This window comes from Diceros bicornis, chromosome X (assembly GCF_020826845.1).
Source record: "Diceros bicornis minor isolate mBicDic1 chromosome X, mDicBic1.mat.cur, whole genome shotgun sequence".
Classification (NCBI taxonomy): Eukaryota; Metazoa; Chordata; class Mammalia; order Perissodactyla; family Rhinocerotidae; genus Diceros; species Diceros bicornis.
The window spans coordinates 59062768-59090728 of NC_080781.1; the positions used below are offsets into that span (position 1 = coordinate 59062768).

General features: G+C 36.8%; 1 protein-coding gene across 1 annotated transcript in view; it reads left to right on the forward strand.

The window, feature by feature from the left end:
* Positions 1-738: 738 nt before the first annotated feature.
* Positions 739-27961, forward strand: part of ZC3H12B (zinc finger CCCH-type containing 12B) — an 83435-nt gene continuing 56212 nt past the window's right edge. Inside the window, exon 1 of the mRNA XM_058536027.1 lies at positions 739-941. The gene's annotated coding sequence lies outside the window, so the exon portion shown is untranslated. The remainder of the gene's footprint in view (positions 942-27961) is intronic.

A 27961-nucleotide genomic window follows, 5' to 3' on the forward strand; every position in this document is an offset into this window, starting at 1 on the left:
ATCTGACACTTGTTTCTGGGAAGGAATGATTATCTGTAAAGAAATGCTGATATGGGAGGGAGAGATTCCTCCCTATCTTTAAAGGCAACATTCTTTGCTTTGGGATACTGTTTAATGTTTAAAGCAGATGTACAATGCATGCTTGACAGGCCACATCAGGCCATTCTGGAAAAACAAGTTCAGGCCGAATCAGGTTTAAACCAAAATGGCTTCCTCATATATCTCAATATATTAACTTTTCTTATTGCTTTTCATTTATTCCATCATTCTAAATTGTGGTCTTTTAAGATTTGTGATCTTTTTGTTTTACATAGAAGATAAACAAGATGAAAGTCATACCTAAACTGCAAATCATACATAGGATCTATCTGGCAACATTCTGCTACTTTATGAAAAGTCTAGATAAAGTAGTTCTCCTTAAATTCACTGTTCATCTGTTTTTTTAAATGCATATATGTGTGTGTGTGGCATGCATAATTCAGCTACTGTTCTTTTAGACTGAGTCTTATCCACAGTCACAAGTTATGTTGTCTTAGGCCCATGGAAGGTTCTGAGTATCAATACATATAAGAGACTAAAAATGTGCTACACCTCAGATTAGCACAATTATTGAAAAGAACTATCAACCTTTGAGATCTAAATCTCTTGCTGCCCTGACTATAGTACTGAACTTTAAATAGGTAAAATGTCTTTTAGAGGGTGACTTATTGAGTTTTCACCATAGGTTTGCCTTCTGCTCATGCAAGTCTATTGGAATCTCCCTTTCCCAAGGCTTTGGAATCTTTTTGACATTTCTCCCTCAGCAACAGAAGATAAAAGCCATGATGTGATGAATAAGCCACACAAGTAAGAAATACAGGTATGAACTACAGGCCTCCAAAGAAGAATTGACCTTGCTGAGGATCTGTGCCACGCACTGGAAATGTCTGAGATGTTAGGAGGTGGGTACTTTGGTGGTTACAGTTCTTGAGGGGTGTGTGTTGGAAAGTGTATACTATAATAAGATTATTATTATCTTCATAATATGAAAAGCTGAGGTTACTTTTTAAAGAAAGTTAAGCTTTCTTTTAGAAAAATTGAGGTATCAAAACAGTAGTGAAAATCTGAAGAACACAGCTAACAAGATTATTTTCTTAGGTTGAAAACATGTGGGCTTTTGTAATAGGAAATCATCCTAGGAGGGGGCGAGAGAAAAGCAACTATCATTTATTGAGCTTTACTAATCAAGTAACAAGAACTTTACACATGCTATCCCATTTACTCCTCATAACAATCCTATAATGTATGTACTATTATCATCTCCATTTTACACACAGAAAACAGTCTTGAACAGGTTACTTGATTTGCCTAAGGTCATATAGCTATTAAGTTCAGGGTTGTGTTGTAGATCCAGGTCTCTCTGACTTCTAACACTGCGCTCAGAAAGGACTAAATATCTAAAAGAAAACTATGACTGTATCATTTCATGGTTTTCTTATGAAGAATTGTACCTCTACTTCATTTTAGTTTTCTGAGGAAAGTTTTTCACATAGTATATTCAGAAAATGCTTCAGCAACCCCAATATATGCAATTGAAGAAAAACTAGCAGTAGAGAAAGAAGTAACCATTCTCAGCAATCAAGCAGCTATGATTATGACTTTTTTTTTCCTTCTTCTGCATTTTCCATATATTATGTAAATGGACAACAAATTTTCCAGAGTAGGTATATCCTTTATAAGTATAGAAATGAAGCCTTCTGTTTGGAGATCTGTTTAATTTATTTAGCTAAAGCGGCAACAGAAATTTTCTTCTGACTGATTCTAAACTCATATACATACTTTTGGACACTTGATCAGTCTAAGGAATTTAAGCTTCTTTTATTTTTAAAATTTAGAAATGTTTAGGTAGCTTCAAAGAAAATTGGAAATGTTAGTTTATTTTTATTGTTATAGCATTTAGAACTTCTTCCACATGGCATTTATTAACTTTTAAATACATATTTAATAATATCTTTCAGAATTCATTAACTATGTCAAAATTATAGGCAACTGTGGTACAGTGGCTAGATCACTTGATTTAAAGTCAGAGAATCTGAATTGAAATCTCAACTCTGCCTCTTATTTACTGACTAGGTAAATTTGGGTAATTCATTTAATCTCTCTGAGCCTCAGTTTTTTTCATCTGTAATATGGGGATAATAATCACTACCTCATATTGTTGTTGTCACAATAACTTGAGATAATAAATGTGAATGTACTTTGTAGACAATAAAATACCATCAAAATGTAAGGAGAAAGGGAATAAAATGAACACTAAGGGAACACTTACCACTGTGTTAGTTGGTAAGGTAACATTTTCTCTTTGTTTCTCCCAGCAAGACCCAGGTCTGCATTTTCCTGAGGGAGAACATACCCCCCATTGTGTCACATTTCCTGAGTCTCCTACCTATTGCACCAGGAGCCATGCAGTAGTAGACAAGGTACTGGCAGGAAGGTAAAAATGTATGAAAGAACTGCCTCCTAGGTTATTCTCTTCATGTAAAGTGATCTCTCCTCAAGGAGAAGCCTGCTTAACAATGCATATCAATATCTTGCTTCAGGGCAATGAAGGGAAAGTTGGAGATGGACAGTAGTTTCATAACAAAGTCCAAAAGGACCATTGAAATGAGGTATTGTGGTAGAGAAAGAAAGGCACTGGACCGGAAGAAAGGGGACCAGAGTTCCATCTTGGTTTCACTACTGACTAATTGTGTAACCTAAAACAAGTCCCTTTTCCTTCTTGGCCTCAAGATTCCCCTCTGTACCATGATGTGGGATGGAATAGAGTATCTCCAAGGTCTATTCCAGCATTGATATTCTGTATAATATTTTTAATTATAATGAAAATATTCAATGTCTAGATTTTAGGATGCCATTTTACACTCCAAAAGAAAAAAGAAAAAATTACACAAATTGTTTATGCGTTGTGTCATAATAAACATTCACTTACGATAATAGCTTTACTGGAGTATAATTAACATAATCCTTTACATTTTTAAAATGTTTTAACATCTAACATCTCATTAGAGTCTCAAAATAATGAGATTTCATCATTTATCCCCACATAATAAATTAAGAAACTAAGGCTCAAAGAATTTATAACAAATTAAAAGTTTCATAATAAATTAAGAAACTGAGGCTCAAAGGTTTGCACAAAGTCACACAACTAGTACATGATAGAGCCATAAATCCAACTCTGGTCTGTTTGTCTCTAAGCCTGATGTTCTTTCCACTACCCCAACCTGCCTAGGGGATTTTATCTGGGCTTAGAATAAGTGGAACTCATCTAGAAAATTATTTTAAAAGGAAAGAGTTACTGTTTTATACATACATTAAAAGTGGAAAATAAAGACAATTTTTTATATTCATTAAAATATTAGTGAGAATGATGTCGACATCATGGCAGAGTAAGATCTTCTCTTAGTCTCTCCCCCTAAGATACAATGAAAAGGACAGTCATAAACTAACAGAGGACATTTGCACAACAAAACAGATGTCTGAGAGATCTACACAGCCATACATCTGAAGGTGGAGGTGCTGGACCCCCCAGCAGGCAGTGGAGGGAGTTAAGGAGATCTCCTACTCCTCCCTGAGTGGCAGCAATCTAGGGCATGAGACCTTGAACAGTGGCCAGTGCACGACACTAAGAGGATAAGGGGAAAAAGGCAACCTTCCATGGGAATGCTTGCACACTAAGAGTTGCCTCCCAGCCTGTGGGAACACTCCACATTGAGGCAGATAAGCAACCATGAGGGTGTCCACAAAAAGCTGAGCAGCCAAAGCTGGCAGACAGTGAGCAGGGGCACATGGGATCACACACACAAAAGAAAGCACCACACCCTCCCTCCTGCCTGGTACGCCAGCTTGGCCTGTCGGCCAGAACAGGGGTTCCCCACCAGAATTGCTTCACATATGTGTGTAAAGCAGCAGTGGCCAGTGGGCAAATATAGGTGGCCCAGTTAGCACAGCTTCCAAAGGATGGGCACATCTGCCATGGGTCACAGATGGCTCAGGAGACAAAGCTCCTGGCTTCCCCACATGGTGGCAGATGGAATATGACCAGATACTACCACTATGCAATGGCACAAATCCACCCCATCGAATAGCATGAAGATGTATATTAACACTTCAAACCAGAAGGAAAATGACAAGTACCCAGAAATCAATCTTGAACTCACAGAAATTTACAATCTAAATGACAGATAATTCAAAATAGCTGTCATAGAGAAACTCAATGAGTTACAAGAAAACTCAGAAAGAAATTTTAATGATCTCAAGAATAAAATTCATGTACAGAGGGAGTTCTTCACAAAAGACACTGAAACAAAAAAATTCAGAAATGTTGGAGATGAAGAATATAATCAGGGAGATAGAAAATATCTGGAGTCCTTAAGAAATAGAGCTGATATTATGGGACAGGATCAGTAATTTAGAGGACAAAAATATAGAAATGCTGCAGATGGACAAGGAGAGAGAACTAAGACTAAAAAGAAATGAAGAAATTCCCCAAGAAATATCTGACTCAATTAGGAAAAGCAACATAAGGATTACAGGTATTCCAGAAGGAGAACAGTAGGAGAAAGGAGAAGTTAGCTTGTTCAAAGAAATAATAGCTGAGAACTTCCCAACCCTGGGGAAGGAGCTGGAATTACATGTAAATGAAACTAACAGAACTCCTAATTATACCAATGTAAAAAGACTTATCCAAGGCATATATTAGTAAAACTGGCAAAAGTTAATGACAAAGAAAAAATATTAAGGACAATAAAGCAGAAGAAAATAACCTACAAAGATACCCCTATGAGGCTTTCAGTGGATTTCTCAGCAGAAACCTTACATGCCAGGAGAGAGTGAAATAATATATTCAAAATTCTTAAAGACAAAAACTTTCAGCACGAGTACTCTATCTAGCAAAAATCTCCTTCAGATATGATGGAGACATAAAAAACTTTCCAAGATAAACAAAAACTGAGGGAGTTCATCACCATAAGACCTCCCTACAAGAAACTATCAAGATGGCCCTCATATTGAAAAAAGAGAAAGAGTATACAAAGCCTTGAGCAAAGAGATAAATAGACAGACAATGTCATAAAATTACAGCTCTCTATCAGAACAGGTTAGGAAATAACTTTATCCTTAAAGATAAATGGAAAGAAAGCATCAAAAATAACTATAATCACTTCATTTTAATCACAAACACAACACAAAATGGAATAAGTTCTAACAACAATAACTTGGGCAAAAAGAAAGGAATGGAATGTGCATAGTCAAAAGAAATAAGAGACTATCGGAAGATGGATTATCTCATCTACAAGATCTTTTATACAAACCTCACGGTAACCACTAAACAAAAATTCAGAGAAGAGACACAAATGATGAATAAAGAGAAAACTGAGAAAACCATCATAGAGAAACACCAAATTGAACTGGTAGTCCGAAATACATGGGACAAGAAATAAGGAAAATACAGAACAATCAGAAAACAAGTGATAAAATGGCAGTATTAAACCCTCATATATCAATAATCCCTCTAAATGTAAATGGATCAAATTCTCCAATCAAAAGACACAGAGTGGCTAGATGGATTAAAAAACAAGACCCAACAATAGACGCCTACAGGAAACATATCCCAGCTCTAAAGACAAACACAGGTTCAGAGTGAAGGGCTGGAAGACAATTCTCTAAGCTAATGGCAAACAAACAAAAAAAAAACATGTGTTGCCACACTTATATGGGATAAAGTAGACTTCAAGATAAAAAAGGCAATGAAAGAAAAAGAGGGGCAGTATATAATGATAAGAGGGACACTCCATCAAGAGGACATAACACTTATAAATATATATGCACCTAATACAGGAGCACCAAAGTACATAAAGCAACTATTAACAGACCTAAAAGGAGAAATTAACAGCAAGACAACAGTAGTAGGGGATCTCATCAACCCACTTACATCAATGGATAGGTCATCCAGGCAGAACGTCAACAAGGAAACAGTGGAATTAAATGAAAAACTAGACCAGATGGACTTAATAGATATGCATAGAACACTCCATGCAAAATCAGCAGAATACACATTCTTCTCAAGTGAACATGGAACATTCTCAAAGATAGACCATATGTTGGGAAACAAGGCAAGCTTCAATAAATTTAAGAAGATTGAATTCATACCAAGCATCTTTTCTTTTTTTTTATAATTTTATTTATTTATTTTTTTCCCCTAAAGCCCCAGTAGATAGTTGTATGTCATAGCTGCACATCCTTCTACTTGGTGTATGTGGGACGCAGCCTCAGCATGGCCGGAGAAGCGGTGCATCGGTGCGAGCCCAGGATCTGAACCCAGGCCGCGAGTAGTGGAGCGTGCGCACTTAACCGCTAAGCCACGGGGTCGGCCCCAAGCATCTTTTCTGACCATAATGTTGTTAAACTAGAAATCAACTACAAGAAAAAAGCTGTGAAAGTAACAAATATATAGAGACTAAACAAAGTGGTACTGAACAACCATTGGATCAATGAAGAAATCAAAGGAGAAATCGAAAAATATCTGGAGACGATTGAAAATGAAAATACCTCATACCAACTCATGAGATACAGCAAAAGCAGTTCTAGGAGGCAAGTTCATGGCAATACAGGCCTACCACAACACACAAGAAAAATCTCAAATAAGTAATCTTAAGCTGCACTTAACAGAAGTAGAAAAAAGAAGAACAAACGAAGCCTAAAGTCAGCATAAGGAGGAACTAATAAAAATTAGAGCAGAAATAAGTTAAATAGAAACCAAAAAAAAATGTAGAAAAGATAATAAAACTAAGAGCTAGTTTTTGAGAACATAAACAAAAATGACAAACCCTTAGCCAGACTCACTAAGAAATAAAGAGAGAAGACTCAAATAAATAAAATTAGAAATGAAAGAGGAGAAATTACAATGGATACCACAGAATTATAAAGGATTACAAGAGAACATTATGAAAAACTATATGCCAACAAATTGGACAATCTAGAAGAAATGGATAAATTTTTAGACTCATACAAACTCCCAGAACTGAATCAAGAAGAAATAGAGAATCTGAATAAACCAATCACAAGTAAAGAGATTGAAACAGTAATAAAAAACCTTCCAAAAAATAAAAGTCCATAACCAGATGGCTTCTCAGGAGAATTCTAAAACTTTCAAAGAAGATTTAATACTTATCCTTCTCAAACTCTTCCAAAAAATTAAACAAGATGAAACACTTCATAACTCATTCTACGAGGCCAACCCTGATCCCAAAGCCAGACAAGGACAACACAAAGATGGAAAATTACAGGCCAGTGTCGCTGATGAACATAGGTATAAAAATCCTCAACAACAGATTGGTGTCAAGATAGCAGGACAGGCGGACTCTGAACTTACCTACTCCCATGGTCACAACAGACTTACAACTACTCTTGGAATAATTACCCCTGAGAAAGAAATGAAAACTGGATAAGAGGAACCCCTGCAACATGTGACAGTCCTGACACATAATTCCACTGTTTCCTTGTGGAAGAGACAGAAACTCACTTCTGGAGAGAAAAAAAGTTACCTTTGCATGCTGCAGCACTTCATGGCCACCTGGGAGCACTCCAAAGGTACACAGCCTACCATGGAGGAGTGGGGGACCTTAGCGGGGGAGAATTGCCACTATAAGCATCTTTTGGACCCAGCATAACTGAGACAAGTGTCATAATATCTGGCCTTGCTGGCTACTAACAACAACAGGGAATACCCCCAGAAAAACTATAGGACACAAGAAAGAAAAGCCAGCTCTTAAAGGACCCATGCACAAATACACCTATTGAGGAAAGCAACATAAAATCAACAGAAAGAAAGGTATAGTCCTTTAGTGAAAAGAGACTCACCTGATACACCCTGGGTGCATCTTGCTGAGAGGTGAGACCTCTCCAGAGACTGAGATATTGGTGCCAGCCATAGTTGTGATGTTGTGCAGTCATGCTGACATAGTTGCTGACAGATGCCATTGAGTTCTTCCCCTGGCCTGTTAGCACAAGAGTATGCCCCACCCACTAGAGCACTGATTTAATCCAGCTCAGCCAGGGCAAGCAGCCAGACCTGGGACTGGCACCACCTAACAGCAAACCCTTGGGCAACTTGTGGGGCTTGCAAAGCCTAGGTGCCTGTATTCTCTGCAGCCAGGTGAGTGTGTCCATCTCTGTAGGGCAGAACATGCATGAGGAGTGGGTGGAGTACGTGGGGCATTCGTGGAATGTGTGGGACCTCTGCTATGGGGCGTCTGCATCTCCTTCAGGGGGTCTGGGTCAAGCACACAGAACAGGACTGTGTTGACGGTCTATGGGGCCCTGTGGGTGGTGGGGCTTGTCACCTGCAGACTTGTGCTTCTCAAATATCCACATAGGGGATTGGACCCACATTCCATTGCCTGAAACAATTGGGTGCTCCCCTGCCTGGGGCCAGCCCAACCCAGCTGTAATCCTGAGAGAGCTGACAAAAGCCTTATAGGCCTGAGGCCTACAGAAATTGTAAGCCCCTGAGCCTAACAACCAGCCATGCTGTGGGCCTACTCACTTAACAGAAAAACTGCAACAGGAATGTGCTATTAGACCTTGCAGTCAACTTTGTTGGGGCTTCCCACACATGATAAGGAGACTGAAGAGTCCAAAGTAGCCACACACAGCCAAGCATTACAACCAGCCAGCCAGAGGGACAGATCAGCCACCTTGGGCACCTACAACAATAGCAACCCTGCCAAAACAGGACAGGTATAGCCCACACGTGGGTCACTCCTGGAACATTTAGAACTGATGATGAGAGGGAAACACACTGCTGGGCCTCATAAGGCATCTCTTACCTAAGGTCACCTCTCCAAGATCAGGATGCATAGATGACCTACCTAATAAATAGGTACAAGCACAGAGAAAGAGGCAAAATGAGGAGGAAAAGGAGTACGTTCCAAGTAAGGGAACAGGACAAAACCACAGAAAAAGAACTAAATGAAATGGAAATGAGCAATCTACCTGGAAAAGTGTTCAAATAAAAAGTCATAAGGATGCACCCTGATCGTGGGAGAAGAATGGATGAACTCAGTGAGAACTTCAACAAAGAATTGGAAAAATAAACAGGAACAAATCATAAATGAAGAATACAATACTGGAAATGTAAAATTCACTAGAGAGATTCAAAAGCAGAGTAGATGATACAGAAGAATGGATCAGTGACCTGGATGAAAGACTAGAGGAAATCACCCAAGCTGAATATATAAAAGAAAAAAGAAATAAAAAGAGTGAGGACAGTCTAAGGGACCTCTGGGACAACATCAAGTGCACTAACATCTGTGTTATAGGTGTCCCAGAAGGAAAAGAGAGAGACAAAAGGGGCAGAGAATCTATTTGAAGAAATAATAGCTGAAAACTTTCCTAACCTAAGGAAGGAAACAGACATCCAGGTACAGGAAGCACAGAGAGCACCAAACAAGATAAACCCAAAGAGGCCCACACCAAGACACATCATAATTAAAATGTCCAGAATTAAAGATAAAGAGAGAATCCTAAAAGCTGCAAGGGAAACGCAACAAGTTACATACAAAGAAAACACCATAAGACTATCAGCTGAGGGCCGGCCCCGTGGCTTAGTGGTTAAGTGCACGTGCCCTGCTACTGGTGGCCCTGGTTTGGATCCCGGGCACGCACCGATGCACCACTTCTCTGGCCATGCTGAGGCCACGTCCCACATACAGCAACTAGAAGGATGTGCAACTATGACATACAACTATCTACTGGGGCTTTGGGGAAAAAAAAAAGGAGGAGGATTGGCAATAGATGTTAGCTCAGAGCCGGTCTTCCTCAGCAAAAAAAAAGAGGAGGATTAGCATGGATGTTAGCTCAGGGCTCATCTTCCTCACAAAAAAATAAAAAAAGACTATCAGCTCACTTCTCAGCAGAAACCTTACAGGCTAGAAAAGAATGGTGTAATATATTTAAAGTGCTAAAAGGAAAAAAACCTACAGCCAAGAATAATCTACCAAGCAAGGTTCTCATTCAGAATGGAAGGAAAGATAAAGAGTTTCCCAGACAAGCAAAAATTAAGGGAGTTATTCACCAAGAAACCAGTCCTGAAAGAAATGCTAAAGGGTCTTATTTAAGGGGAAAGAGAAGACCACAAATAAGAAAAAATTGTCTATTTCCATGGTAAGAGGGTAAGAGATACAAATGCACAAAATAGAGGTTAGATATAATATCAAAACCATAAAATGTGGGAGGAGGAGAGTAAAAGAGTAGATCATTTAGAAAGAGGTGTAACTAAAGAGACCATCAAGTTACTATAGATTGCTATATACATAGGTTATCATATATCGTCCGCATGGTAATCACAAACCAGAAACCTATAATAAATACATAAACTCTAAGAGAAAGAAACCCAAAAATAATGCTAAAGAACGCCATCAAACCACAATGGAAGAGAGCAAGAGAAGAAGAAAAGAACAGAGAACAACTACTAAAACACCCAGAAAAAAATTACCAAATGGGAGTAAGTGCGTACTTATCAATGGCTACTTCAAATGTCAATGGACTACATGCTCCAATCAAAAGGCATAGGGTGGCTGATTGGATAAAAAAAACAAGACCCAGAAGAGAAGTCAAGATAGCAGCATAGGGAGTCTCTGAACTCACCTCCTCCCACTGACACAGCCAATTTACAACTACTCGTGGAAAAATTACCCCTGAGAGACAACTGAAAACTGGATAAGAGGACCTCTTGCAACAAGCAGCAATCCTAACTGAGGTGGAAGAGGCAGAAATTCCCTTCTGGAGAGAAAAAAACACCACCTTCACAAGCCTCAGCTCTTCATGGCCATGCGGGAACAGCCCAAAGGTACACCACCCTCCCTGGAGAAGCGGGGCCCTGAGCTGGGGAGCTGCCCCGCTGTAGGCATTTGGTTGGACCCAGCACAATCGAGACGAGTGGCATAATATATGACTTTCTTTGCTACTAGAACATTGGGTAGTATCCCCAGAAAAGCTGGTTCACAAAGAAATTAAAACTGGCTCTTAAAGGTCCCACGCACAAACTCACCCATTTCAGCAAGCAACCTAAAATCAGCAGAAAGAAATGTGCACAGCCCTTTGGGGAAAAGAGACTCACCTGATAGGCTCTGAGTGCATCTTGGTGAGAGGTGAGACCTCTCCAGGGACTGGGACATTGGCAGTGGCCATTGTTGTGGCCTGGTGTTGGCATGCTGACACAGACCCTGGTAGATTCCATTGGAGTTCTCCCTGGGGCCTGCTAGCTCAGAGTCAGCCACACCCACTAGAGCATTGATTTAATCCAGCTCAGCCAGGGCAAGCAGCCCATGCTAGGGACTTGCCCCACCCAACAACAAGCCCTCAGGCAACTTGTGGGCCTGTATAGATTGGTGACTGGATTCTCTGCAGCCTGGCAACTGAGCCCACTTCAGTGAGGCAGGGCGTGCACAAGGAGAAGGTGGAGAGTGTAGGGCGGTGATGGAGTGTGTGGGGATCCCACCTTTGGAGAGACTTCAGGAGGTCGGGACGCACACACGGGGCAGGACTGTGTTGACTGTGTGTGGACCTGTAGGCAGTGGGGCTTGTCAGCTGCAGAAGACTTGTGCTTCTCAAAGAGTGACATAGGGGGTTGGTCTCACCTTCCAAAGCCTGAAACAATTGGGTGCTCCCATGCCTGAGGCCAGTCCCACTAGGCTGCAATCCTCAGAGAGTTGACAAGGGACCTAAAGGCTAGAGGCTTGTAGCAATTGTAGGCCCCTGAGCCTAACAACCTGCCACACTGGGGGCCTACTCACTTAATAGAAATACAGCAACAGGAATGTGCTATTAGACCTTCCAGCCAACTGAGCTGAGATATCCCACACCCGATAAAGAGATTGAAGGGCCCACAACAACTACACGCAGCTGAACATTACAACAGTTGGCCAGGGGCATAGCTCATCCTCCCTGGGCAACTATGGGAAGAACAAGCCCGCCACAACAGAAGGACACAAGTAGCCCACACAGGGGTCACTCCTGGAACATTGGCAACTGGAAAGGAGAAGGAAGCACACTGCCAGGCTTCCTAAGGCATCATTTATATAAGGTCACCTCTCCGAGAGCAGGAGATGTAGCCGACCTACCTAATACATAGACACAAGCACAGGGAATGAGGCAAAATGAGGAGGAAAAGAAATATGTTCCAAGTAAGAGAACAGTACAAAATCCCAGAAAAGGAACTAAGTGAAACAGAAATGAGCAACCTACCTGACAGAGTTTAAACAAAGAGTGTTAAGGATGCTCACTGATCTTGGGAGAAGAATAGATGAACTCAGTGAGAACTTCAACAAAGAATTGGAAAATATAAAAAAGAAGAAATCAGAAATGAAGAATACAATACTGGAAATGAACTTTCACCACAGGGACTCAAAAGCAGAGTAGAGGATACAGAAGAACGGATCCGCGAGCTGGATGAAAGACTAAAAGAAATCACCCAACCTGAACAGATAAAAGAAAAAAGAATAAAAAAGAGTGAAGACAGTCTAAGGGACCTTGGGGACAACATCAAGCACACTGACTTCCATATTATAGGTGTCCCAGAAGGATAAGAGCGAGACAAGGGCCAAAGAATCTATTTGAAGAAATAATTGCTGAAAACATCCCTAACTTAAGGAAGGAAACAGACATCCAGGTTCAGGAAGCACAGAGAGCACCAAAAAAGATAAACCCAAAGAGGCCTACACCAAGACACATCATAATTAAAATGTCCAGATTTAAAGATAAAGAGAGAATCCAAAAAGCCACAAGAGAAAGACAAGTTACATGCAAAGGAACTTCCATAATGCTATCAGCTGACTTACCAGAAACCTTACAGGCTAGAAGAGAGTGGCATGATATATTTAAAGTGCTAAAAGGAAAAAATCTACAGCCAAGAATACTCTACCCAGCAAGGGTATCATTCAAAATGGAAGGAGAGATAAAAAGCTTCCCAGACAAGTAAAAATTAAAGCAGTTATTCACCAAGAAACCAGTCCTAAAAGAAATGCTAACGGGACTTATTTAAGGGGAAAAGACCAGACCACAAATAGGAAAAATTATCTATTTCCATGATAAGGGGGTACTGAATAAAAATGCACAAAAAAGAGGTTAGATGTGGTATCCAAAACATAAAATGTGGGAGGAGGGGAGTTAAAGAGTAGAGCTTTCAGACAGAGGTCAAATTAAAGAGACTATCAACTTAATATAGACTGCTATATACTCAGGTTACTGTATATGAACCCCATGGTAATCACAAACCAGAAACCTATAACAAATGCACAAAAAACTAAGAGAAAGGAACCCAAACATAATAGTAAAGAAAGCCATTAAACCACAAGAGAAAAGAGCAAGAGAAGAAGAAAGGAACAGAGAACTACTAAAACACCAACAAAAAAAGTTAAAAAATTGAAGTAAGTACATACATATCAATTGCTACTTTAAACATTAATGGACTCAATTCTCCAATTAAAAGGCATAGGGTGGCTGACTGGATAGAGAAACAAGACCCATATATATGTTGCATACAAGAGACACATTTCAGACCTAAAGACACTCACAAACTGAAAGTAAAGGGATGGAGAAGGATACTGCATGCTAATGGCAATGAAAAGATAACTGGGGTAGCAATACACATATCAGACAAAATAGTCTTTAAAACACAAACTGTAACAAGAGACAAAGAAGGGCACTACAAAATGATCAAGGCAACAATCAAACAAGAGGGCATAACACTTGTAAATATCTATGCACCCAACGCAGGAGCACCTAAATATATAAAGCAATTACTAACAGAAATAAAAAGAGAAATAGTAACACAATAATAGTAGGGAACTTTAACATTCTTCTTACACTAACAGATAGATCATCCAAACAGATGATCAATAAAGAAATATTGGCCTTAAATGGCACACTAGAAGAGATGCACCTAGTAGATATATACAGAACATTCCATCCAAAAACTGAAGAATACACATTCTTTTCAAATGCACATGGAACATTCTCCAGGATTGATGACATATTAGGCCACAAAACAAGTCTCCATAAATTTAAGAAGATTGAAATAATACCAAGCATCTTTTCTGACCACAACCAGAAACTAGAAATCAAATATAGGAAGAAAATCAGAAAAGCCACAAATATGTGGAGATTAAACAAAATGCCACTGAGCAACGACTGGGTCAATGAAGAAATCAAAGGAGAAATAAAAAAAATACCTGGAGACAAATGAAAATGAAAATACAACCTGGCAGAGTTTATGGGATACAGCAAAAGCAGTTTTAAGAGGGAAGTTTATACCAATACTGGCCTATCTCAACAAACAAGAAAAATCTCAACTAAACAATATAATAGTACACCTAAAGGAAGTGGAGAAAAGAAGAACAAACAAGGCCCTAGATCAAGAGAGGGAGGGAAATATAAAAATCAGAGCAGAAAAAAATGAAATAGAGACTAAAAAAACAATAGAAAAAAGTCAATGAAATCAAGATCAGGTTCTTTGAAAAGATAAACAAAATTGACAAAGCTTTAGCTAAACTCACCACGAAAAAAAGAGAGAGAGAAGGCTCAAATAAATAAAATCACAAAGGAAGGAGGAGAAATTAAAACAGACAACTCAGAAATACAAAAGATTATAAGAGAATACTATGAAAAGCTGTGTATAGGATAGGATAATCTAGAAGAAATGGATAAATTCTTAGAATCATACAACCTTACAAAACAGAACCAAGAATAAATAGAGAATTTGAATCAAGCAATCACGAGTAAGGATTTCGAAACAGTAATCAAAAACCTCCCCAAAAATAAAAGTCCTGGACCAGACAGCTTCCCTGGAGAATTCTACCAAACATTCAAAGAAGACTTAATACCTCGCCTTCTCAAACTCTTCCAAAAAACTTGAGGAGCACAAGCTTCCTAACTCATTTCATGAGGCCAACATTACCCTGATAGCAAAAGCAGACAAAGAAAACACAAGAAAAGAAAATGACAGACCAATATCATTGATGAATATTGATGCAAATATCCTTGACAAAATACTAGCAAATCGAATACGACAATACATTAAAAAGATCATACACCTTGGTCAAGTGGAATTTATTCCAGGGATGAAGGGATATTTCAACATCTGCAATTCAATCAACCTGATACACCATATTAACAAAATGGAGAATAGAAAACACATGATCTTCTCAATAGATGCAGAGAAGGCATTTGACAAGATATAGCATTCATTTATGATAAAATTCTGAATAAAATGGGTATAGAAGGAAAGTGGGTCAACATAATAAAGACCATAGATGACAAACCGCAGATAATATCAGTCTCAGTGGTGAAAAAATGAAAGATATCCCTCTAAGAACAGGAATCAGAAAGGGATGCCCACTTTCACCACTCCTATTTAACATAGTATTGGAAGTCCTAGCCAGAGGTATCAGGCAAGAAAAGGAAATAATTGTGATCCAAATTGGAAAGGAAAGAGTGAAACTACACTATTCGCAGAGGACATGATTTTATATATAGGAAGCTCTAAAGAATCCACCAAAAAACTTTTAGAAATAATAAATGAATACAGTCAACTTGCAGAACACAAAATCAACATACAAAAATCAATTACATTTCTATACAATATCAACGAACTAGTAGAAAGAGAAATTAAGAATATAATCCCATTTGCAATTGCAACAAAAATAATACATATGAATAAACTTAATCAAAGAGGTTAAAGATCTGTACACTGAAAACTATAAAACATTGTTGAAAGAAATTGAGAAAGACACAAAGAAATGGAAAGATATTCTGTGCTCTTGGATTGGTAGAATTAACATAGTTAAATTGTGCATATTTCCTAAAGAAATCTACAGATTCAAAGCAATCCCTATCAAAGTCCCAACAACATTTTTCACAGATATGGAACAAAGAATCCTAAAATTTATATGGAACAACAAAAGACCCTGAGTAGCCAAAGAATACTGAGAAAAAAGAACAAAGCTGCAGGTATTTCAAAATATACTATAAAGCTATAGTAACCAAAACAGCATGGTACTGGCACAGAAACAGACATGCAGATCAATGGAACAAAACTGAGAACCCAGAAATAAACCCATGCATCTATGGACAGCTAATTTTCTACAAGGGAGCCGAGAACATACAATGGAGAAAGGAAAGTCTCTTCAACAAATGGTGTTGGGAAAACTGGACAGCTACATGCAAAAAAATGAAAGTAGACCATTATCTTACACCATACACCAAAATTAACTCAAAATGGATTAAAGACTTGAATGTATGACTGAAAACCATGAATATTCTAGATGAAAACATAGGCAGTACGCTCTTCAACATCTGTCTTAGCAACATATTTTCAAGTACCATGTCTGAATGGGGAGGGAAAACAATAGAAAAAATAAACAAATGGGACTACATCCAACTAAAAAGCTTCTGCACAGCAAAGGAAACCATCAACAAAATGAAAAGACAACCTAAGAATTGGGAGAAGATATTTGTAAACCATATATCTGATAAGGGGTTAATATTCAAAATATATAATGAACACATACATCTCGACAAAAATAAATAAATAAATAAATAACAACCCAATTAAATAATGGGCAAAAGATCTGAAGAGACATTTCTCCAAAAAAGATATACAGGTGGCCAATAGACACATGAAACTATGTTCAACATCATTAACTATCAGGGAAATGTATATCAAAACTACAATGAGATATCACCTCACTCCCGTCAGAATGGCTATGATTAACAAGACAGGAAATGACAAATGTTGGAGAGGATGTAGAGACAAGGGAACTCACATACACTGCTGGTGGGAGTGCAAACTTGTACAGCCACTATGGAAAAAAGTATGGAGATTCCTCAAAAAATTAAGAATAGAACTAACATATGATCCAGCTATTCCACTGTTGGGTATTTATCCAAAGAACATTAAAACATGAATGTGTAAAGATAAATGCACCCCTATGTTCATTGCAGCATTATTCACAATAGCCAAGGCTTGGAAGCAACCTAGGTGCCCATCAAGGGATTAATGGATAAAGAAGATATGGTATATATACACAATGAAATGCTACTCAGCCATAAGAAACTGCGAAATTTGGCCATTCGTGACAATATGCTTGAAACTTGAGGGCATTATGATAAGCAAAATGAGTCAGAGGGAGAAAGTCAAATACCATATGATCTCACTCTTAACTGGAAGATAAAAACAACAACAATCACATAGAGACAGAGATAGGATTGGTGGTTACCAGAGGGGAAGGAGGGAGGGAGGAGGGTGAAATGGATGATTAGACAAATGTGTGTGGTGATGGATTGTAATTAGTCTTTGAGTGGTGAACATGATGTAATCTATGCAGAGATCAAAATATAATCATGGACACCTGAAATTTCTATAATGTTATAAACCAATGTTCCCACAGTAAAAAAAATAATAAAGTACTGAAAGAAAAGAAAAATCCTCAAGGAAATATTGGCAAACCGATTACAGCAATACATTAAAAGGATCATACACCAGGATCAAGTGGGATTTATACCAGGGATGCAGGGATGGTTCAAAATCCATAAATCAATGTGATACACCACATTAACAAATGAGTAGTAAAAACCACATGATCATCTCAATAGATGCAGAGGAAGCATTTGACAAGGTCCAACATCCATTTAAGATTAAAATAAACTCTCAATAAAATTGGTATAGAAGGAATTACATGAACATAATAAATGCTACATATGACAGACCCACAGCCAACATCATACTCAATGGTGAAAAATTGAAAGCCACCCCTCTGAGAGCAGGAACAAGACAAGGTTGCCCACTCTCACCACTCTTATTCAACATAGTAGTGGAGGTTTTAGCCAGAGAAATTTGGCAAGAGAAAGAAATAAAAGAGATCCAAATTGGCAATGAAGATGTGCAACTCTTGCTATTTGCAGATGACATGATTATATGTATATAAAACCCTAAAGAATCCATTGGAAAACTGTTAGAAATAATCATCAACTACAGCAAAGTTGCAGGGTACAAAATCAACTTACAAAAATCAGTTGCATTTCTACACTCTAATAACAAACTAACAGAAAGAGAAGTCAGGAATATAATCCCATTTATAATCGCAACAAAAGAATAAAATATCTAGGAATAAATGTAACCAAGGAGGTGAAAGAACTACACAATGAAAACTAAGATATTATGGAAAGAAATCGATGATGACATAAGGAAATGGAATGATACTCCATGCACATGGATTGGAAGAATAAACGTAGTTAAAATGTCTATACTACCTAAAGCACTCTAAAGATTCAACACAATTCCAGTCAGAATCTCAATGACGTTCTTCATGGAAATAGAACAAAGAATCCTAAAATTCATATGGGGCAACAAAAGACCCCAGAGCTAAAGCAATCCTGAGAAAAAAGAACAAAGTTGGAGACATCACAATCCCTGACTTCAAAATATACTACAAAGCTATAGTAATCAAAACAACATGATACTGGCACAAAATCAGACACATAGATCAATGGAACAGAATTGAAAGTCCAGAAATAAAACCACACATCTACACCCAGCTAATCTTTGACAAAGGAGCCAGGAACATAAAATGGAGAAAGGAAACTCTTTTCAATAAATGGTGTTGGGAAAACTGGACAGCCACATGAAAAGGAATGAAAACAGTCCTTTATCTTTTTCCATACACAAAAATTAACTCAAAATGGATTAAAACCTTGAGGGTTAGATGTGAAATCATGAAACTCCTAGTTGAAAATATAGGCAGTACACTCTTTGACCTCAGCCTTAGGAACATCTTTTCGAATACCATGTCTACTCAGGCAAGGGAAACAAAAGAAAAAATAAACAAATGGGACTTCATCAGACTGAAGAGCTTCTGCAAGGCAAAGGAAACCAGGAACAAAGTGAAAAGGCAACCCACCAACTGGGATAAAATATTTGTAAATCATATAAACGACAAAAGGTTAATCTCCAAAATATATAAAGAACTCGCACAACTCAACAACAAAAATAATACCAATCAAAAAATGGGCAGAGGACATGAACAGATATTTTTCCAAAGAAGATATACAGATGGCCAACAGGCACTTGAAAAGATGTTCTACATCGGTAATCATTAGGAAAATGCAAATGTAAACTACAATGAGATATCACCTTTCACCTGTTAGAATGGCTATAGTTAAGAAGAAAAAAAATAACAAATGTTGGAGAGGATGTGGAGAAAAGGGAACTCTGTTTCACTACTCGTGGGAATGAAAACTAATGCAACTATTATGGAAAATAGTATGTAGATTTCTCAAAAAATTAAAAATAGAAATGCCATGCAATCCAGCTATCCCACTACTGTGTATTTATCCAAAGAACTTGAAATCAACAATTCAGAGACTTATGCACCGCTGTGTTCATTGCAGCATTTTTCACAGTAGCCAAGACGTGGAAGAAACCCAAGTGCCTATTGACTGATGAATGGATAAAGGGATAAAGAAGTTGTGGTGTATATATATATATATATATATATATATATATATATACACACACACATATCTAGGCACACAATGGAATACTACTCAGCCATAAAGAAGACAAAATTGTCCCATTTGCAACAACATGGATAGACCTTGAGGATATTATGTCAAGCAAATTAAGCCAGAAATAGAAAGGCAAAGACCACATCATTTCACTCATATGTGGAAGATAAACAAACACATGCACAAAGATAAAAAATTAGTGGTTACCAGAGGTGAAGGGGGTTGGGGAGTGGGCATAAGAGGTAAAGGGGCACATATATAGGTTGACTGACAAGTAATAATGTACAACTGAAATTTCACAATGTTATAAATTATTATGCCCTCAATAAAATAATTTTAAATACTAGATTAGTGGTTGCCAGTGGCTGGGGCAGGGAGCTGGAATTGAAATTGGCTAATAATATGTATACGGTTTACTTTTTTGTGTGTGAGCAAGATCAGCCCTGAGCTAACATCCACGCTAATCCCCCTCTTTTTGCTGAGGACGACTGGCTCTGAGCTAACATCTACCGCCAATCCTCCTCCTTTTTTTTCCCCAAAAGCCCCAGTAGATAGTTGTATGTCATAGTTGCACATCCTTCTAGTTGCTGTATGTAGGACGTGGCCTCAGCATGGCCAAAGAAGCAGTGCATTGGTGCACGCCGAGGATCTGAACCCGGGCCACCAGTAGCAGAGCAGTAGCACTTAACCACTAAGCCACGGGGCCGACCCCTGTATACGGTTTCTTTATGGGATGATAAAATGTTCTAAAATTAGGTTGCAGTGATTGTTGTACAACTGTACAACTCTGAATATACTGAAAGCAATTGTGTTCTCTACTTTAAATGAGTGAATAGTGTGTTCTGAGTTATATTTCAATAAAGTTGTTATTAAAAAAAATTCTTCACATTTGAGACTGAAGCTGCTAACTACATTCAAGCAATTGCACAAACAGAATATAAATGCATCTTTCCAAGCCCTATGGATTATGAAAGATTTAAGAAATTGTATTTGTAACACACTTTAATATCCTTGGAAGAAAATGGCTATTTAAATATAATATTTAGAGCTGTCACTCTCAGGCATGTAATAGAAAGGAAAAGAATAAGGGATGGTATATAAGAAGATATCCATTTATCTAGGGATCATCTATCACCTTCATTATGTTACTATAGACTTGTGTGGCAACTGCTGTACTCCCTACTTTTCCTTTCCCATGCTTCTTCCATCACCCCTCCAATAAATATAATTGTAGGCTTTAAGGAGTTTAAAAACAGTAATCTCATCAATGAATGAAGGGACTGCTTGTTATTGGTGTCATAGCAACAACAAAAGCCACCAATGGAGAGTTTGTCTAAAATCATTATTAGTAATGATATCAGAAAATGTATAGTTTCTGGGAAGCCTATGCATTAAAATTAAAGAAACTCCATTTCTCTGACAAATAAATGTTTTGTGAATGTGGAAGGTATTAACTTGCTTATTAGCATGTTAAAATTTTAATCAGATCCAGCAAAAGATATTTAGATACATTAGATTTAAAGATTTTTGAAAATGAGCCTATATGCATTATGAAGAAACCTACTGTTCCAAAAGCATGCATTCCAAGCCTTTCCAGTCCATGAAAAAGTAAGTATCAAATATTTACTATGAATCCAACTCTGTTGGGGAAGCAACAGAGATTTAGGATATGGGTGCTGCCCTCCTGGGGCTTACAGACTGATGGGGTACATGGAAAGATACCTTCCATTCATTATCTTATTTGATAAGCAAAACTAGCTTGTGAGGGGATTCTTATCCTCATTTTACAGATAGGGGAACTCAGGTTCAAAGAACTTAGGCAATTTGCCCAAAGTCACATAGCTAGTATGTGGCAAGGTCAAGATTCAAACCCATTGATTGTAAAATACATACATTTCTTTGTACGATACACAGAAAAAGAAAGACAAAGAAGAAATAACACTTTAGTAATAAAATAAATAAAACATGTAAGTGCAATTGGAATTCAGAGAAGGGTGATATGATTTCAAGTTGGACCTTAATCAGTCCATATTTTCTTCACAAAGGATATAGTACCTAAGATGGGTCTTGTAACATGTCTAATTAGAGAAAAGGGGGGAATGAATAATCCTCTCTCTGAGTCTGTTTCTTCATTTTTAAAACAAGGATGGTGCCATCCATCTGACAGTACCATTGCTAGGGTTGAATAAGATGGCATATGTAAAAGCATTTAGTAAATTAAAAAGCATTAAACAATGTAAACTGTTATTATTACTTACTAAAGTATGAAAGTCTGAATGCATGTGATGTGTGTACATCAAGTTGACAGTGAGGATACTGGTTCAAAGATAGACAACTCTCCCACTACCAACTCAGAGAATTAAATAAACTTGAGGTAGAAAGGGACCTCAAAGTTCATCTAATGTAACCCCCATCTTGTGCTTATTAAAAAAGAATCTGGAGTAGAAAATGGTCTGATGTCTATTAAGGGAACTTATCTGTAGCTTAGTATAGTCATTTCCCTCCCAAATTCTGTTAATTTTAGACTAGAGTGCTGCAGTTTTTTTCATCAATCTTATAAATTGACTTGAATTCACCTTTTCTTTTGCTTTTAAAGATTTTAATAATGTTGACTGAAGTAAAAGTGCTATATTTATTTCAATGCAGACTCTTCTTTGCTCTTCTAACTATCATCTTCCAAAAATATAGTACCTGGAAGATAGGAAGGCAGTCTGCTTAGTTCTACTCATTGTTTCTGAATCGTACTCCTAAAAGCAGAGTCTAGGGTCTTTGCATTCCTAAACAAAAAACCCTGACTCCTTGGGGGAGATGTTCTAGCCAAAAGCACAGAAAAGGGAGAGGAGAACCCACAGCTTCATCTTTCAGCTCACTTAATCTGGATGTGAATCTCTACCTGGATGCTAATTCACATCAGGGAAGACCTTGCCACTAATTTGAATCAGGTTGGACTTTATAGTAGGTAATCATTTCAGAGCAGTCCTCAGTATAAATGGGTTAATTTAGAAGGTAATGTTAGTCACTTTTCTGTGGTTCTAAACATACTTCCAAGGAAACAACAATATTATAATGGTAGTTAATCAAAACATTAAAAGTAATTATCTTTAGATGGGGAAAACACAGGCGACGTTTATCTTCTTCTTTATATGTTTCTCTGTTTTCCAATTTTTCTACAGCAAGCATGTAATACATATATAATTTTTTAAAATAATTTATCAAGTTGAAATTCACATAAAACAATAGTAGCCATTTTAAAGTTGAGCAATTTGGTATCATTTAGTACACACACAATGTTGTACAACTACCTCTATCTAGTTGGAAAACATTCCCATCACACCAAGGTAAAACCCCTTACCCATTAAGTAGTTTCTCCAATTCCCCACTGCCCTTAGCCCCTGGCAACCACCATTCTGTGTTCTGTCTCTATGGATTTATCTATACTAAGTATTTCATGTATATTTTGAATATTTCATGTATATAGAATCATACAGTATGTCTGGCTTCTTTCACTTAGCATAACATTTTGAGATTCATCTACGTTGTAGCATGTATCAGAACTTCATTCCTTTTTATGACTGAATAATATTTATTTGTTTATTAATCCTTTGGTGAACATTTTGGCCATTTCCACCTTTTGGCTATTGTAAACAATGCTGCAACGAACATGTGTTACATGCACTTGTTTGAGTACAGGTTTTCAGTTCTTTTGGGTTATATACTTAGGACTGGAACTGCAAGGTCATATGGTAATTCTATGTTAGGTTGTTTGAGAGATTGCTAAACTATTTTTCACAGTGACTGAGACATTTTATGTTCCCACCAGCAAAGTATGTGGGTTCCAATTTCTCCACATCCTCACCAACACTTAATTTTCACTTGTTATTTTTATAGTCATCCTAGTGAATGTGAATACCTCATTGTGGTTTTGATTTGCATTTCCCTGATAGCGAATTATGTGGAGCACCTTTTCATGTGCTTGTTGGCCTTTTTATATGTTTTTTGGAGAAATATCTATTCAAATACTTTGCCCATTTTTTAAAAATTGAGTTGTCTTTTTGTTGTTAAATTGTAAAAGTTCTTTATATATTCTGGATGCTAGACCCTTATCAGATATATGATTCTCAAATATTTTTTCTCATTCTGTAGGTTGTCTTTTCACTTTCTTGATCATGTCCATTGATGCAGAAAATGTTTTAATTTTCATGAAGTGCAATTAATCCATTTTGTGTTGTTGTTGCTTTTACTTTTGGTGTCATATCTCAGAATCTGTTGCCAAATCCAAGGTCATGAAGATTTATCTCTATGTTTTATTCCAAGGGTTTTATGGTTTTTACTCTTATATTTGGGTCATTGAACCATTTTTAGTTAAATTTTGTATATAGTATGAGGTATAGGCCAAACTTCATTCTTTTGCATATTGATATCCAGTTATCCCAGCAGTGTTTGTCGAAGAAACTATTTTTTCCCATTGAATAGTCTTGGCACCCTTGTCAAAAATCAATTTGCCATAGATTTATGGGTTTATTTCTGGATTCTCATTTCTATTCTGTTGATCAATATGTTTAGCCCTATGCCATTACCACACTGTTTTGATAACTTTATCTTTGTATTAAGATTTGAAATCAGAAAGTTTGAGTTCTTTGTGTGTTTATGTCTTCTTTTAGCTTTATTGAGGTATAATTGATATACAAAATATTGAACGTATTTAATGTATGTACCTTGACGAGTTTGGACATAAGTATGTCATCACTACACCTCAAGGTACTAAACATATCCATCACCTCCAAAAATTTCCTTGTGTTCTTTTGTGGGTTTTTTTTTTATAAGAACACTTAACATGAGATCTATTCTCTTAACATATTTTAAAGTACACAATACTTTATTGTTAACTATAGGTATTATGTTGTTCAGTAGATCTCTAGAACTTATTCATCTTGCATAACAGAAACTTCATACCCATTGAAAAACAATTCTCTATTTCCCCTCTCCCCCAACCTCTGGCAACTACTATTGTATTCTCTGTTTCTATGAGTTTGACTATTTTAGATACCTCATATAAGTGGAATCATGTATTATTTGTCCTTCTGTGACTGGCTTATTTCACTCAGCGTTGTGTCCTCCAGGTTCATTCATGTTGTAAATGGAAGAATTTCCTTCTATTTGAAGGCTAAATAATATTCCATTGTATTTATATACTACATTTTTTATCCATTCATCTGTCAATGGACTTTTGTTCTATTCTCAGAATGTTCTGGCTACTTGGGACCCCTTGCAGTTCCATATGAATTTGTGAATCTACTTTTCATATCTGCAAAAATGACCTTTGGAATTTTGATAGACATTCCACTGAATTTTTAGATCACTTTGTGTAGTATTGCCATCTTAACAGTATTGTCTTCCATTCCATGAACACAGGTTGTTGTTCTATTTATTTAGGTCTTCTTTAATTACTTTCAGCGGTGTTTTGTATTTTACATTGCAGAAGTATTTCACCTCCTTGGTTAAATTTATTCCTATGTATTTTATTAATTTGGATGCTATTGTAAATGGAATTGTTTTATTTATTTCTTTTTCAGATTGTTCATTGCTGTCATAAATTTTTTATTACGCTGTTGTTTTTGATTTGCTAGTATTTTGTTAAGATTTTTTGCATCTATATTGATAAGGGATATTGGTGTGTGATTTTCTTTTCTTGAAATGTTTCATCAGACTTTGGTGTCAGGGTAATACTGGCCTCATAGAATACATTGGGAAGTGTTTTCTCCTCTTGTATTTTTTTGAAGAGTTTCAGAAATGTTGCTATTAATTCTTCTTTGAATGTTTGGTGCATTTCACCATTGAAGCCATCTGGTCCTGGACTTTTCTTTGTTTGAGAGTGTTCTGTATATGTCTATTAGATCTAGTTTGTTTATAGTGTTGTTCAAGTCTTTTATTTCTTTATTGATCTTCTATCTAGTTCTAGCCATTATTGAAAGTGGAGTATTGAAGTCTCCACCTGTTATTCTAGAACTGTTTATTTCTCCCTTCAATTCTGTTAATGTTTGCTTTATATATTATGAAGCTCTGTTACTTGGTGCATATATGTTTATGATTATATCTTCTTGAAGAATTGACTCTTTTATGAGTATATAATTTCCTTCTTTGTCTCTTGTGACAGGTTTTAACTTAAAGTCTATTTTGTTTGATATTAATATAGCCACCCCAGCTGTATTTTGGTTACTATTTGCATAAAATACCTTCTTCCATTCTTTCACTTTAAAACCTGTTGTGTCTTTGGATCTAAAGTGAATCTCTTGTAGAAAACACATAGTTGGATAATGTCTTTTTATCCAATATGCCAATCTCTGCCATTTGATAAAGTAGTTTAATCCATTAGCATTTAAAAATAATTACTGATCTGGAAAGACTTACTCTGTCACTTTGCTTTTTTCTTTCTGTGTATCTTATAGATTTTTGTCCTGAATATCCTTCATTACTGCCTTCTTTTGTATTTAGTTGAGTTTTTATAGTGTATCATTATGATTCACTTCTCATTTCCTTTTTTTATCTTTTTTAGATATTTTCTTAGTGGTTGCCATGGAGATTATACTTGATATTCTAAATTTATAACAATTGATGCTTAGCCTCAATAGCATACAAAAAAATCTGCTCCTATACAGTTCTGCTCCCTTTTTGTATTGTTCTTGTCACAAATTATATCTTTATACTTGTATACACAATAACTTAGGTTTATTATTATTTTTATGTCTTTGTCTTTTAAATATGTAGGAAATGAAAAGTGGAATTACAAACCAAAGTGGAAATAATACAGGCTGTTATATTTACTTATGTGGTTACATTTACTGGATATCATTATTCCTACCATCCTTTCATTTCAACCTGAAGAACTCTATCATTTCTTGTAGGAAAGTCTACTGGTAAAATCTCTCTCAGATTTTCATTATCTAGAATGTCTTAATTTCTCCTTCCTTTTTGAAGGCTAGTTTTGCCAGCTATAGAATTCTTTGTTGACAGGATTTTTTTTTTTCAGTACTTTAAATATGTCATCTCACTATCTTTTACCTCCATAGTTTCTGATGAGGAATTGGCTGCTTATCTTAGAAAATCCCTGTATGTGACAAGTTGTATCTCTCTTGCTGCTTTCAAGATTCTCTTTATCTTTGTCTTTCAACAGTTTGATTATAATGTGTCTCAGTGTGGATCTCTTTAAATTCATATTTCTTAGAGTTTTATGAACTTCTTGGATGTGTACAGTCATGTATTTCATCAAATTTGGAAAAATTTCACCCAGTATTTGTGCACATATTCTTTCTGCCCATGTCTCTTTTCTTCTCCTTCAGGGATTCTCACAATGTGCATGTTGGTATGTTTGATGGTGTCACGTAGCTCCTTTAGGCTCTGTTCAATTTTCTTCATTCTTTTTACTTCGTGGGCCTCAGAATCAATAACTTTAATTTTCCTATCTTCAAGTTTGCTGATTCTTTCTTCTGCCTGCTCAAATGTGCTGATGAACACCTCCATTGAATTTTTTTCTAGTAGTTTTATTTTTTACCTCCAAAACTTCTATTTTGTTCGTTTTTTTCATAATTTCTCTCTATTGTTATTCTCACTTTTATCATATATAATACACTGGTTCTTTTAGTTCTTTGTGCATGGTTGCCTGTTAGCTTTTTAAGAATACTTCAGACAGCTGATTTAAAACCTTTGTCTAGTAAGTCTTATCTCTGGGCTTCCTCAGGGATGGTTTCTGTCCACTTTTTTCCCAGTGAATACATCATACTTTCCTGTATAATTTACATATTATAATATACTAACTCTGGAAATCAAAATTTTCAACTTTACTCAGGGTTTGCTCTTCTTTATTGTTTAATGCTATACTTGTCTGTTTGTTTAGTGAATTTTCCAAATAATTTTTTGCAAAGAATGTATTCTTTGTCATATGTGGTCACTAAACTCTCTCTTACTTTAGCTTATGTTTAGCTTGAGTTTGAACAGAGAATTCCTTGAATTCTAAAATCTAGAAAGAAAAATGTACAACACCTCTCCCAGTCTTTGCAGATTGGCTTTATACAGGGTACTCCTTCAGCATTTAGCCAGGCTATATAAACCTTTGCCTTATCCTTACCTTTCTCCTTGCACTGAGCCCAAAAATCAATGAAAGATGAAAGCTTTGGGTCTTCTAAGGTGTTTTCTGAGCATGTGTCCTGCCCTGGGCATGTATGAAAATTTGAAAATTCCGCAGAGTACACAGACATTTTGGTAGCCCTAATTTCTCAAAGAAACATTCTTCCCAGCTTTTCCTCCCAGACTTTAGACAGTCTATTTTACGTCTCAGCAATAATCTTTCTGTTGTTATTGTTGTTGA